Source organism: Heterodontus francisci, chromosome 7 (genome assembly GCF_036365525.1).
Source record: "Heterodontus francisci isolate sHetFra1 chromosome 7, sHetFra1.hap1, whole genome shotgun sequence".
NCBI classification, from domain to species: domain Eukaryota; kingdom Metazoa; phylum Chordata; class Chondrichthyes; order Heterodontiformes; family Heterodontidae; genus Heterodontus; species Heterodontus francisci.
This window is the reverse complement of record NC_090377.1, coordinates 75,482,609-75,495,458: the sequence shown is the minus strand read 5'-3', so window position 1 is coordinate 75,495,458 and position 12,850 is coordinate 75,482,609.

The window sequence follows — 12,850 nt, the reverse complement described above, 5'->3', positions numbered from 1 at the left end:
GCACCTAACAGTACATTCAACAGGTCAACTGCTCAGATAGAAGTCTTTACACTCAGGCTCCATCACAATCTTTATTCCACTATTTTATTATGCTGTACCTTTATTGAAGTGTAGCCTTACTCCTCACCTCTTACTGTATCATCCTGTGCATACTCTAATGAAGGGATTCATGAGTTCTAAATGTTAATTATCACTTGAACACTTAGATTAGATTTTTGGGGGTGGAAATCAACTGGCACCAGCAAAGAACAGTGGAAAAGAAAATTGGGCAGAGTGTAAAACAGTCTGTTGATTCACTATCATCTGTTTTGCACTACAGCTGAAGTTGAATTTCCTCCCTTGTGGCATTAAACTCGCTTGCTGATACCTTGTTTTCAAAATCATAGCATTTAATTTGTTTGTGAGATTTTTATTAAGTTCTGAGCTTTCTTTAACCTGTAATTGCTTATTTTCTTGAATATATTATGGCCTCAAATAAAAGAATGTTATTGAGCTATAAAATAGAGACTAATGAAAACATTCTGAAGTGAGAAATTCCTCAAACTCCATTCTAACATTACTATAAATTGGGCCTTAGAGCAATAAAATGACATCAAGTCATCTTGGGGAGCTGGTGGTGTAGTGGCAATGTTACTGGACTAGTAACCCAGAGGCCCAGGCTAGTGCTCTGGGGCGACAGAGGTTTGAATTCCACCATGGCAGATGGTGAAATTTGAATTCAATTAATAAATCTGGAATTAAAATTTAGTCTAATGGTAAGCATGAAAACCACTGTCAAATGTTGTTTGGTCTGCACTGAGTGATGCTGGAGGGCACAGAGTGTGAAGTAGGGAGATTGGCAATTGAGGGAGTTCGGTAAGGAGGTGAACTATAAATTAAGAAGAAAATAAATTTGAATGCACAGAGTGTAAAGTGGGAGTTTGGTGTGTGAGGGAGGTGCGCCTTCCTTTCTTTCTTCTACTTTTTTTCAGCCTCCAGTAGCTGCCTCTCTCTTCGGTACAGGGGAAGAAGGTGAGTAACTGGTAAGTTATCTTACTTCTCATTGTAAAAAAAGTTTTGAAAGTTACGTTATGGCAGGTCAGCTTGGCCAAGTAAGCCCTGCAGTACGTGGGAAATCATGGATGCACCACGTGTCCTAGCCGAACACATCTACAGGAAGTGTCACTGGCTGCAGAAGCTTGAGCTCCGGGTTTCGTAACTTGAGCAGCGGCCGGAGTCACTGTTGTGCATCGACGAGGCAGAGGACTATGTGGATAGCACATTTAGGGAGGTGGTCACACCGCAGGTTAGGGGAATGCAGGCAGAGAGGGAATGGGTGACCGTCAGGCAGTCTAAGAGAACCAGGCAGGCAATGCAGGAGTCCCCTGAGTCTATCTTGCTTGCTAATCAGTTTTCCATTTTGGATACTGGTGAGAGTGATGGTTCCTTGGGGGAGTGCAGCCAGAGCAATGTCCATGGCACCACAGATGGCTCAGCTGCACAGGAGGGGAGGAAGAACAGTGGAAGAGCATTAGTGATAGGGGATTCGATAGTCAGGGGAACAGACAGGTGTTTCTGCGACAGTAAATGTAACTCCAGGATGGTGTGTTGCCTCCTGGTGCCAGGGTCAAGGATGTCACGGAGCAGCTGCAGGACATCCTTCTGGGGGAGGCTGAGCAGCATGAGGTCGTGGTCCACATTGGTATCAATGACATAGGTTGGAACAGAGATGAGGTCCTGAAAGCAGATTTTAGGGAGTTAGGAAGGGAATTAAAAAGCAGGACCTCCAAAGCAGTAATTTCAAGATTACTCCCAGTGCCATGTGCTAGTGAGCCCCCATAATATAGGAGGATTGAACGATTGAACACGTGGCTGGAGAATTTGTGTAGGAGGGAGGGCATCAGATTTCTGAGGCATTGGGACTGGTTCTGGGGCAGGTGTGACCTGTACAAGATGGATGGGCTACACCTTAACAGGACCGGAACTGACATCCTCACAGGGAGATTTGCTGGTACTGTTGGGGAGGGTTTAAACTAGCTTGTCAGGGGGATGGGAACCTGAGGAGTAGTTCAAATTGGAAGGAAGTAAAGCTGGTAACAGGAGATAGAAAAGTAGCAAGTGACATTGGAAGGCAGGCGAAACAAATGCAAGCATCAACTCGACTTAGAATGCAGAATGTCAAGAAGACTAGGGCACTCTACCTGAATGCACACAGCATTCACAACAAGGTAGATGACTTAAAGGCCCAAATAGAGGTAAATGGGTATGATCTAATTGCCATAACAGAAACGTGGCTATGGGGTAACCAAGGCTGTGAACTGATATTCAAGGATATCCGACATTTAGGAAGGACAGGCAAAAAGGAAAAGGAGATGGTGTTGCGCTGATAATATAGGATGGGATCAGTACATTAGTAAAGGAGGATCTCAGATCAGAAGAACAAAATGTGGAATCTGTTTGGATGGAGCTAAGAAACAGCAAAGGGCAGCAAACATTGGTAGTTGTTGTTTATAGGCCACCAAATAGTAGTGGTAGTGTGGGACATGGCATTAATCAGGAGATTAGAGAAGCATGTAGCATGGGTAATACAGTAATCATGGGTGATTTTAATCTGCATATGGACTAGGTAAACCTAATGAACCCTACGGTTGTGGAGGACGAGTTTCTGGAGTGTGTTAGGGATGGTTTTCTAGAGCAGTATGTTGAGGAACCGACTAGAGAGCAGGCTATTTTAGATCTAATATTATGTAATGAGAAAGGGCTAATTAATAATCTTGTTGTCAAAGAAACTTTAGGGATGAATGACCATTAAATGATAGAATTTTACGTTATGTTTGAAAGTGAGGTAGTTCAATCTGAAGCCAGGGTGTTAAATTTGAATAAAGGAAATTATGAAGATATGAGGGGCAAACTGGCTGAGGTGGATTGGGAAAATACACTAAAAGGTATGACAGTACATAGGCAATGGATGGGCTTTAAAGAAATATTACATAGTTTACAGCAACTATACATTCCTTCAAGGCACAAAAAAACAAAAGTCAAGGCAGTCAACCGTGGATAAAAAAGGAAGTTAAGGATTGTATAAGATTAAAAGAAAAGGCCTATAAAGTTGCCAGAAATGGTAGTAAACCTGAGCATTGGGAGGATTTTAGAATACAGAAAAGGAGGACAAAAAAGGGAGAATAGAATATGAATGTAAGCTATCAAAAAATATAAAAACGGACTGTAAAAGCTTTTACAGGTATGTAAAAAGGAAACATTTGGCTGAGAAAAACGTGAGTCCATTATAGGCAGGGTGAGGAGAATTTATAATGGGGAATAGAGAAATGGCAGAGAAGCTAAATGATTAGTTTGTGTCTGTCTTCACTGAGGAAGATACAAGAAATCTCCCAGAATTAGAGATCCAAGGGATTAGGGGGAATGAGGAATTGAAGGAAATTAGTATTAGTAAGAAGGCTGTATTGGAGAAATTAATGGGACTGAAGGTTGATAAGTCCCCAGGACCTGATATTCTACATCCCAGAGTGTTGAAAGAGGTCGCGGAAAGAGATAGTGGATGAACTGGTGATCATCTTCCAAAATTCTATAGATCCTGGAGCAGTTCCTGCAGATTTGAAGGTTGCAAATGTCACCCCACTATTTAAGAAGGGACTGAGAGAGAAAACAGGAAATTACAGACCTGTTAGCCTTACATCAGTCATTGGGAAAATGCAAGAATTTATTCTAAAGGATGTAGTCGGAAGAATAGAAAGGCAAATTATTATCTAAATGGAGAGAAACTTCAGAATGCTTCGGTGTAGAGGGATCTGGGTGTCCTCGTGCATGAATTCCAGAAAGCTAGTATGCAGGTGCAGCAGGTCATAAGGAAGGCAAATGGAATTTTGGCATTTATTGCTAAAGGAATAGAATATAAAAGTAGGGAAGTGTTGCTGCAACTGTACAAGGCATTAGTGAGACCGCACCTGGAGTATTGCCTACAGTTTGGTCCCCTTATTTGAGGAGGGATGTAGTTGCATTGGAGGCAGTTCAGAGGAGGTTCACGAAATTGATTCCAGGGATGAGGTGTTTGTCTTATGAAGAGAGATTGAGTAGTTTAGGCCTTTACTCTCTGGAGTTTAGAAGAATGAGAGGAGATCTAATTGAGGTATATAAGATGATTAAGGGGATTGACCAAAGTAGACGTAGAGAGGATGTTTCCTCTTGTGCGGCAATCTAGAACGAGAGGTCATAGTTTTAGGATAAGGGGTAGCAGATTTAAAACAGAGATGAGGTGAAATTACTTCTCTCAAAGGGTCGTGAGTCTGTGGAATTCACTACGCTAGAGTGAGGTGGATGCCGGGACATTGAGTAACTTTAAGGAGCAGATAGACAGATTTTTAATTAGTAAAGGGTTGAAGGATTATGGAGAACAGGCAGGAAAGTGGAGTTGAGGCCGAGATAAGATCAGTCATGATCGTATTGAATGGCAGAGCAGGCTCGAAGGGCTAAATTGCCTACTCCTGCTCCTAGTTCTTATGACTTATGAATGGAAAATCATGTTTGAGGAAGCTGTTGGAGTTGTTTGAGGATGTTACTAACAGAATTGATAAAGGAAAGTTGGTGGACGTGGTATACTTGGATTTTCAAAGGCCTTTGATGAAGTCCCCCATAGGAGGTTGGTTAGCAAAATTAAAGCACATGGGATAGGAGGTAATATACTGGCATGGATTAAGTATTGGTTAACAGGCAGAAAACAGAGAGTAGGAATAAACGGGTCATTCTCCTGTTGTATTGGCAGGCTGTGACTAGTAGGGTACTGCAGGGATCAGTGCTTGGGCCCCAGCTGTTCACAATATATATCAACGATTTGGATGTGGGGACCAAATGTAGTATTTCCAAGTTCGCAGATGACACAAAACTAGGTGGGAAATGTGTGTTGTGAGGAAGATGCAAAGCGGCTTCAAGGAGATCTGGAAAGACTTTGTGAGTGGGCAAGAAGGTGGCAGATGGAATATAATGTGGAAAATGTGAGGTTATCCACTTTGGTAGGAGGAATAGATGTGCAGAGTATTTCTTAAATGGTAGGAGATTAGAAAGTGTAGCTGTACAAAAGGGACCTGGGTGTCCTTGTCAATCAGTCACTGAAAGCTAACATGCAGGTGCAGCAAGCAATTAAAAAGGCTAATGGTATGTTAGCGTTTATCACAGGAGGATTTGTGTACAGGAGTGGTGGAGTCTTGCTTCAATTTTATAGGGCCTTGGTTAGACCACATCTGGAGTAGTGTGTGCAGTTTTGGTCCCCTTACCTTAGGAAGGATATTATTGCCATAGAGGGAGTGCAACAAAGGTTCACCAAACTTGTTCCCGCATTGGCCAATCTGTCCAATGAAGAGAGATTGGGGACACTGGGCCTGTATTCTCTAGAGTTTCAAAGAATGAGAGGTGATCTCATTAAAACCTACAAAATACTTAAAGGGATAGACAGGGTAGATGCAGCTAAGATGTTTCCCCTGGTTGGGGAGTCTAGAACCAGGGGACACAATTTCAAAATAAGGGGGAAGCCACTTAGGTCAGAGATGAGGAGAAATTTCTTTACACGGAGAGTTGTGAATCTTTGGAATTCTATACCCCAGAGGGCTGTGGAAGCTCAGTCATCGAGTATGTTACAAGCAGATATTAGCAGATTTCAAAATACAAATGACATAAGAGGATATGAGGATAGTTTGGGAAAAGGGCATTGAAGTGGATGATCAGCCATGATAGTATCGAATGGCTGAGCAGGCTTGATGGGCTGAATGGTCTACTCCTGCTCCTATGTTCCCATCAAGTTGAACTGAACACTATATGGCTTATAGCACACAATTCTGATTAGTCAGGTTATTTCTAAACACATTCGGACAATGCAACTCTACAGAAAATGGGAAGGACAATACAAACAAAAATGTGTTTTCCTTCATTTTACTAGTGTAATAGGAAATAACTCATTTTCCTATGCCACTTTTCTGGCAAACTTATGAATTAAAATCATTAATATACAAGTCATAGATCATGTAGTCGATCTGCTGATTAATCATGTCACTGCATATTACTGCTATGGATTTATTAATACCATCTGTTTAATAGTGTAGACTACAGTAAAACTGTCTCCCAGTCAACTGACTGTATTAAATGTTAATCATTTTTCTTTATGTTTGGCATACCAAATGTTCACAGAGTCATTGCAGCACAGAAGGAGGGCATTTGCCCATCGAGTCCATGCCTCTCTCTGTAGAGCAATCCAGTCAGTCCCAATTCTTCGCTCTATGATTGTAGCCTTGCAAGTTTATTTCCCTCAAGTGCCTATTCTATTTCCTTTTGAAATCATTGACCATCTCTACTTACACCACCCTCGTAGGCAGCAGGTTCCAGGTCATTACCACTTGCTTTGTAAAACAATGTTCTTCCTCACATCACTTCCTGCATCTCTTGCTCAAAACCTTAAATGCGTGTCCCATAATCTTTGCAACATCATCTAATGGGAACAGCTTTGCTTTGGCTACCTCATCTAAATCTGTCATAATCTCGTACGCCACTATTAGGTCTCCCCCCAACCTTCTTTGCTTCAAATAGCATGGCCTCATTACCGCTCCATTTGGCTCTGCACGACTGACTCTTTTGTAATTTAATCTCTCGTCTTCCAACCTGTCACAGACTTTCACTTTTGTTCTTTTTCCCACCCTCCCTCATTTCACTTGTTTAAAGCCAATGACATTTCTAACTTTTCCCAGTTCCGATGAAAGGTCATCAAGCTTTGACTAATTTCACCTCGCATGAGTTGATACTTGGGTGAAAGTTGAGTTCGAGGCAATTATTTACTACCATGAAATAAATTCATCGCCTTTATCAGATTTGCCACTTTGGTTTAATAGCAGCTTCTGAGTCTGCATTGTCAGTATAACATTGGTACAAAATTTAACTCAAGTTGTGAAGAGGATACAAAAGGTTTGCAAAGGGATATAGATAGGTTGAATGAGCGGCAAAATATGACAGATGGAGTATAATGTGGGAAAATATGAGATTGTCCACTTTGGCAGGAAGAACAGAAAAACAGAACATTATTTAAATGGAGAGAGACTGCAGATCTCTGCAGCACAGAGGGACATGGGTGCCCTTGTGTATGAATCACAAAAAGTCATCATGCAGGTCCAGCAAGTAATTAGGAAGACAAATGGAATGTTGGCCTTCATTGCAAGGGAGATGGAATATAAAAGTAGGGTGAGACCACACCTAGAGTACTGCATACAGTTTTGGTCACCTTATTTAAGGAGCGACATACTTGCATTGGAAGCAGTTGAGAAGGTTCACTTGGCTGATTCCTCGGATGAGGGGTTTGTCTTATGAGGAAAGGTTGAGAAGGTTGGGCCTATACTCATTGGAGTTTAGAAGAATGAGAAGTGGTCTTATTGAAACATATAAGCTTCTGAGAGGGTTTGATAGGGTAGATGCTGAGAGGATGTTTCCCCTCATGGGGGAATCTAGAACTGGGGGAACAGTTTCAAATTAAGGGGTCTCCAATGTAAGAGGGAGATGAGGAGGAAATCAGGTAATACGCACGAACATATTTTAGCATTTAACTATTTTTCCATAGAAAAGATTTGAAAAAAAGACTTCCTTATAAATGTTGTACTTTAAAGCATATTGCATTCACTATGTGTATTGTACATTCACCTTGGCCTCACCATTCTACCTGTTGCAGATACATCTATCCATGATCATACTGATAGGAATGATTACCGTACAGTACTTGTGCTGCCGAAGTCCTGTCTTCATACTGAGGACACTCTCCATTGTGTTGTGTGACACTACCACAGTTTTAAGTGGGATAGATGCAGAACAGATCTAGGAGCTGAAAACTGGGCATCCATGATGTGTTGTGGACCATTAGCAACAGCAGAATTGTATTCCACTCCAATATGTAACCACATGGCCCAGCATATCCTCACTCTACCATTACCATCAAGTCAGTGGACCAACCCTGGTTCAATAAGTGTAGGAGAACATGCCGGGAGCAGCACCAGGCATACCTAAAAATGAGGTGTCAACCTGCTGATGCTACAACACAGGACTAAATGCATGCTAAACAGCAGAAGCAGCAGGCGATAGACAGAGTTAAACAATTTCACAACCAATGGATCAGATCAAAGCTCTGCAGTCCTGCCATATCGGGTCATAAACGGAAGTGGACAATTAAGCAAATAAGGGGGAGGGGAGAAGGCCCATGACCATCCCCATCCTCAATGACAGCGGAGCCCAGTACATCAGTGCAAAAGACAAGGCTGAAGCATTTTCAACCGTCTTCAACCAAAAGTGCCAGTGGCTGATTCATCTTGACCTCCTCCTGAAGGCCCCAACATCACAGATGCCAGTCTTCAGTCCATTCGATTCACTCCATCTGATATCAAGAAAAGGCAGAGGTAACTGGATAACATCCCAGCTATAGTGAAGACTTGTGCTCCAGAACTAGCCGTGCCACTAGCCAGGTTGTTCCAGTACAAACGCACCATCGATATGTTTCCGACAAAGTGGAAAATTGCCCAGGTATGGTTTGTTTACAAAAACTGGACATATCCAAGCTGGCCAATTTATGCCAAATCAGTCTATTCTCAGTCATCAGTAAAGTGATGGAAGGTATCATCAACAGTGCTATCAAGCACTTAATCACCAAAAGCCTCCTCACTAATGCTCCATTTGGGTTCCACCACAACCACACAGCTCCAGCTTGGACAAAAGAGCTGAATCCCAGAGATGAGGTGAGAGTGACTGCCCTTGTCATCAATGTAGCATTTGACCGAGTATGGCATCAAGGAACCCTAGTAAAATTGGAATCAATAAGAATCAGAGAGAAAACTTTCCATTGGCTGGAGTCTTACCTAGCACATAGGAGATCAATCATCTCAGCCCCAGGACATCTCTGCAGGAGTTCCTCAGGGTAGTGTCCTAGGCCCAACTATCTTCAGCTGCTTCATCAATAACTTTCCCTCCATCATAAAGTCAGAAGTGGGGACGTTCAATGATGATTGCACAGTGTTCCGTACCATTCACAACTCCTCAAAAAATGAAGCAGTACATGCCCACATGCAGCAAGACCTGGACAACATTCAGGCTTGGGCTGATAAGTGGCAAGTAACATTCACACCACACAATGCCCATCTCAAAAACGAGTCTAACCACCTCCACTTGACATTCATTGGCATTACTGTCGCTGAATCCCCCACCATAAACTGGACCAGCCACATAAATACTGCAACTATATTAGCAGGTCAGAGACTGGGAATTATGTGTTGAGTAATTCACCTCCTGACTCCCCAAAGGCTGTCCACCATATACAAGGCACAAGTCAGGAGTGTTATGGAATACTCTCCACTTGCCTAGATGTGTGCAGCTCCAACAACTCTCAAGAAGCTCAACACCATCCAGGCCAAAGCAGCCCGCCTGATTGGCACCCCATCCACAAACATTCACTCCCTCCGCCATCAGGGCTGCAGTGTGTACCATCTACAAAATACCCTCCAGCAATTCACCAAGGCTCCTTCGACAGCAAGTTCTAAACTTGCAACCTCTACCACCTAGAAGAACAAGGGAGCAGGTGAATGGGAATACTTGCAAGTTCCCCTCCAAGTCACACACCATGCTGATTTGGAAATGCATCCTTCACTGTCACTGGGTCAAAATCCAGGAACTCCCTCCCTAACAACACTGTGAGAGGACCTTCGCCACAGGGACTGGAGCGGTTCAAGAAGGCGACTCACCACCACCTTCTCAAGGGCAATTTGGAGTGGGCAATAAATGCTGGTCTTGCCAGCAATGTCCACGAATTGTCCATGAATGAATAATAAAAAAAATTCTTGCAAGTTAAAGGCTGAGATTGAAGGGCAATTAAGATGTCCATGAACTAGTTTTTTTATGTTGTTTCTCCGTACACTATAAAAAAATAAGTAATTTTTTAACTTGGCTTTGTAATCAAGGAACACTTCAACCTGATTCCCTTTAGAAATTGCTGGGCTTGGGCACTTGGCAAGGGTCTGACAGGCCTTCCCTTTCCGGCTGTGAACAGTGGGCAATAAAACACAGAGCCAATGGCACACACCTACAGGCAGAAAAGGCTGTTAAGAAGGTTGGAATGTAATCTGAAATCTTTTTATGTCAAACTCATGTGGGGAAGCAGAGCATATTCACTATGTTGTATTATTGCACAAAAAGAAGTTGTACTGATTGAAAGACGTGAATGTGATTGGGATTGCTGCTTTGCCTGTGCATCTTGCTTGTAATGAAGCAGCTTACAGATTTGTGTCTGACCTCACCTCACCAAGTGACCATTCCATCTGCCTTCGAAGCGTGAAGAAGCACCTATGTGAAAGATGCAGATGTCCAGTTCAGATCACAATTGAATTGTTATGCTCTGGGTCACACGACTGTGTAAGTAGATATTCCCCAATGCGGATCAACTCCCATAAATAAAGACACTCACATCCTTCATGGCAATGAGTACTGCCACTAGACCCAAAAAGATAACAACAGCAGGAAGGGGAGGGGGCAAGATGAGGAGAAAGAGGGAGAGAAGGGGGTATCAGGGGGAGGTGAGGGCGCAGAGAACAAGTGAGGGTGTGCAGGACATGGGGGAAAGGAAGGTGAAGGGGAAGACAGCGAGGGGGAGGGGGAGAAACGGGGAGGGGGGTGTTGGAGGGAGAGCGAAGGGGGAGAGGGGATGGGGGAGGGAGAGCGAAGGGGGAGAGGGGATGGGGGAGGAAGAGCGTGGGGGAGAGGGGGTGGGGCAGGGAGAGCGAGGGGGAAGAGGGGATGGGGCAGGGAGAGCGAGGGGGGAGCGAGGGGGAGAGGGGATGGGGGGGCAGAGCGAGGGGGAGAGGGGATGGGGGAGGGAGCGAGGGGGATGGGGAGGGAGAGCGAGGGGGATGGGGAGGGAGAGCGAGGGGGAGAGGGGATGGGGGAGGGAGAGCGAGGGGAATGGGGGATGGCGAGGGAGAGCGAGGGGGAGAGGGGATGGGGAGGGAGAGAGGGGATGGGGAGATGGAGAGGGGATGGGGAGGGAGAGAGGGGATGGGGAGGGAGAGAGGGGATGGGGGAGATGGGATGGGGGAGGAAGAGTGAGGGGGAGAGGGGATGGGGGAGGGAGAGCGAGGGGGAGAGGGGATGGGGGAGGGAGAGCGAAGGGGAGAGGGAATGGGGGGGTGGGGATGGGTGAGGAGGGAGGCCGAGGGGGGATGGGGGAGGGAGGCCGAGGGGGGATGGGGAGGGGGGGATGGGGACTGAGGGGGGAGGGAGGATGGGTGAGGGAAAGCGAGGGGGGAAGGGGGGAACGGGGGAGGGAAAGCGAGGGGGGAAGGGGGGAACGGGGGAGGGAGAGCGAGGGGGAAAGGGGGAGGGAGAGCGGGGGGGAGGAAGAGTGAGGGGGTAAGGGGGACGGAGAACGAGGGGGAAGGGGGAGGGAGAGGCAGAAAGCAAAGGGGTGGGTAGAGAGAGCGAGGGGGCAGTGAGTGAGGGGAAGGAGAGCGAAGGGGGAAGGGGGAGGGAGTGCGAGGGGGAGGGAGAGCGAGGGAGGAGGGAGGAGGGAGAGCGATGGGGGAGGGGGGAGGGAGAGCGAGGGGGGAAGGGGAAGGGAGAGCAAGGGGGAGGGAGAGCGAGGGGGGAAATGGGAGGGAGAGCGAGGGGGAAATGGGAGGGAGAGCGAGGGGGGAAATGGGAGGGGGAGTGAGTGCGAGGGAGGAAGGGGGAGGGAGAGCGAGGGGGGAAGGGGAGGGAGAGCGAGGGGGGAAGGCGGAGGGAGAGCGAGGGGGGAAGGCGGAGGGAGAGCGAGGGGGAAAGGCGGAGGGAGAGCGAGAGGGGAAGGCGGAGGGAGAGCGAGGGGGGAGGGGGAGGGAGAGCGAGGGGGGAAGGGGGAGGGAGAGCGAGGGGGGAAGGGGAGGGAGAGCGAGGGGGGAAGGGGGAGGGAGAGCGAGGGGGGAAGGGGGAGGGAGAGCGAGGGGGGGAAGGGGGAGGGAGAGCGAGGGGGGAAGGGGGAGGGAGAGCGAGGGGGGAAGGGGCAGGGAGAGCGAGGGGGGAAGGGGGAGGGAGAGCGAGGTGGGAAGGGGGAGGGAGAGTCAGAAAGCAAGGGGGTGGGAAGGGAGATGGGGGAGGGAGAGGGGAGAGCGAGGAAAGGGGGGAGAGCAAGGAAAGGGGGGAGAGCAAGGAAAGGGGGGAGAGCAAGGAAAGGGGGGAGAGCAAGGAAAGGGGGAGAGCGAGAGCGAGGGGGAGGGGGGAGGGAGAGTGAGGGGGAGGGGGGAGGGAGAGCGAGGGGGAGCAAGGGGGAGGGGGAGGGAGAACGGGGGGAAGGAGAGGGAGAGCGGGGGGAAGGAGAGGGAGAGCGGGGGGGAGGGAGAGCGAGGGGGTAGGGGGAGGAGAGGGGTGGGAGAGCGAGGGGGAGGGAGAGCGAGGTGGGAGGGGAGGGGAGGTACAGCGAGAGGGGAGGGAGAGGGAGCAGGGAGAGGGTGGGGGAGCTAGGGGGGAGGGTGGGCGAGCGAGGAGGGAGAGCGAGGGGGGGAGGGGATTGGGGAGACGGGATGGGGGAGGAAGAGTGAGGGGGAGAGGGGATGGGGGAAGGAGAGCCAGGGGGGAGAGGATGGGGGAGGGAGAGCAAGGGGGAGGGGATGGGGGAGGGAGAGCGAAGGGGACAGGGGATGGGGGAGGGAGAGCGAAGGGGACAGGGGATGGGGGGGTGGGGATGAGGATGGGGTTGGGTGAGGAGGGAGACCGAGGGGGGATGGGGGAGGGAGGCCGAGGGGGGATGGGGAGGGGGGGATGGAGACGGGGGAGGGAAGATGGGGGAGGGAAGGCAAGCGGGGAAGGGGGGAGGGAGAGC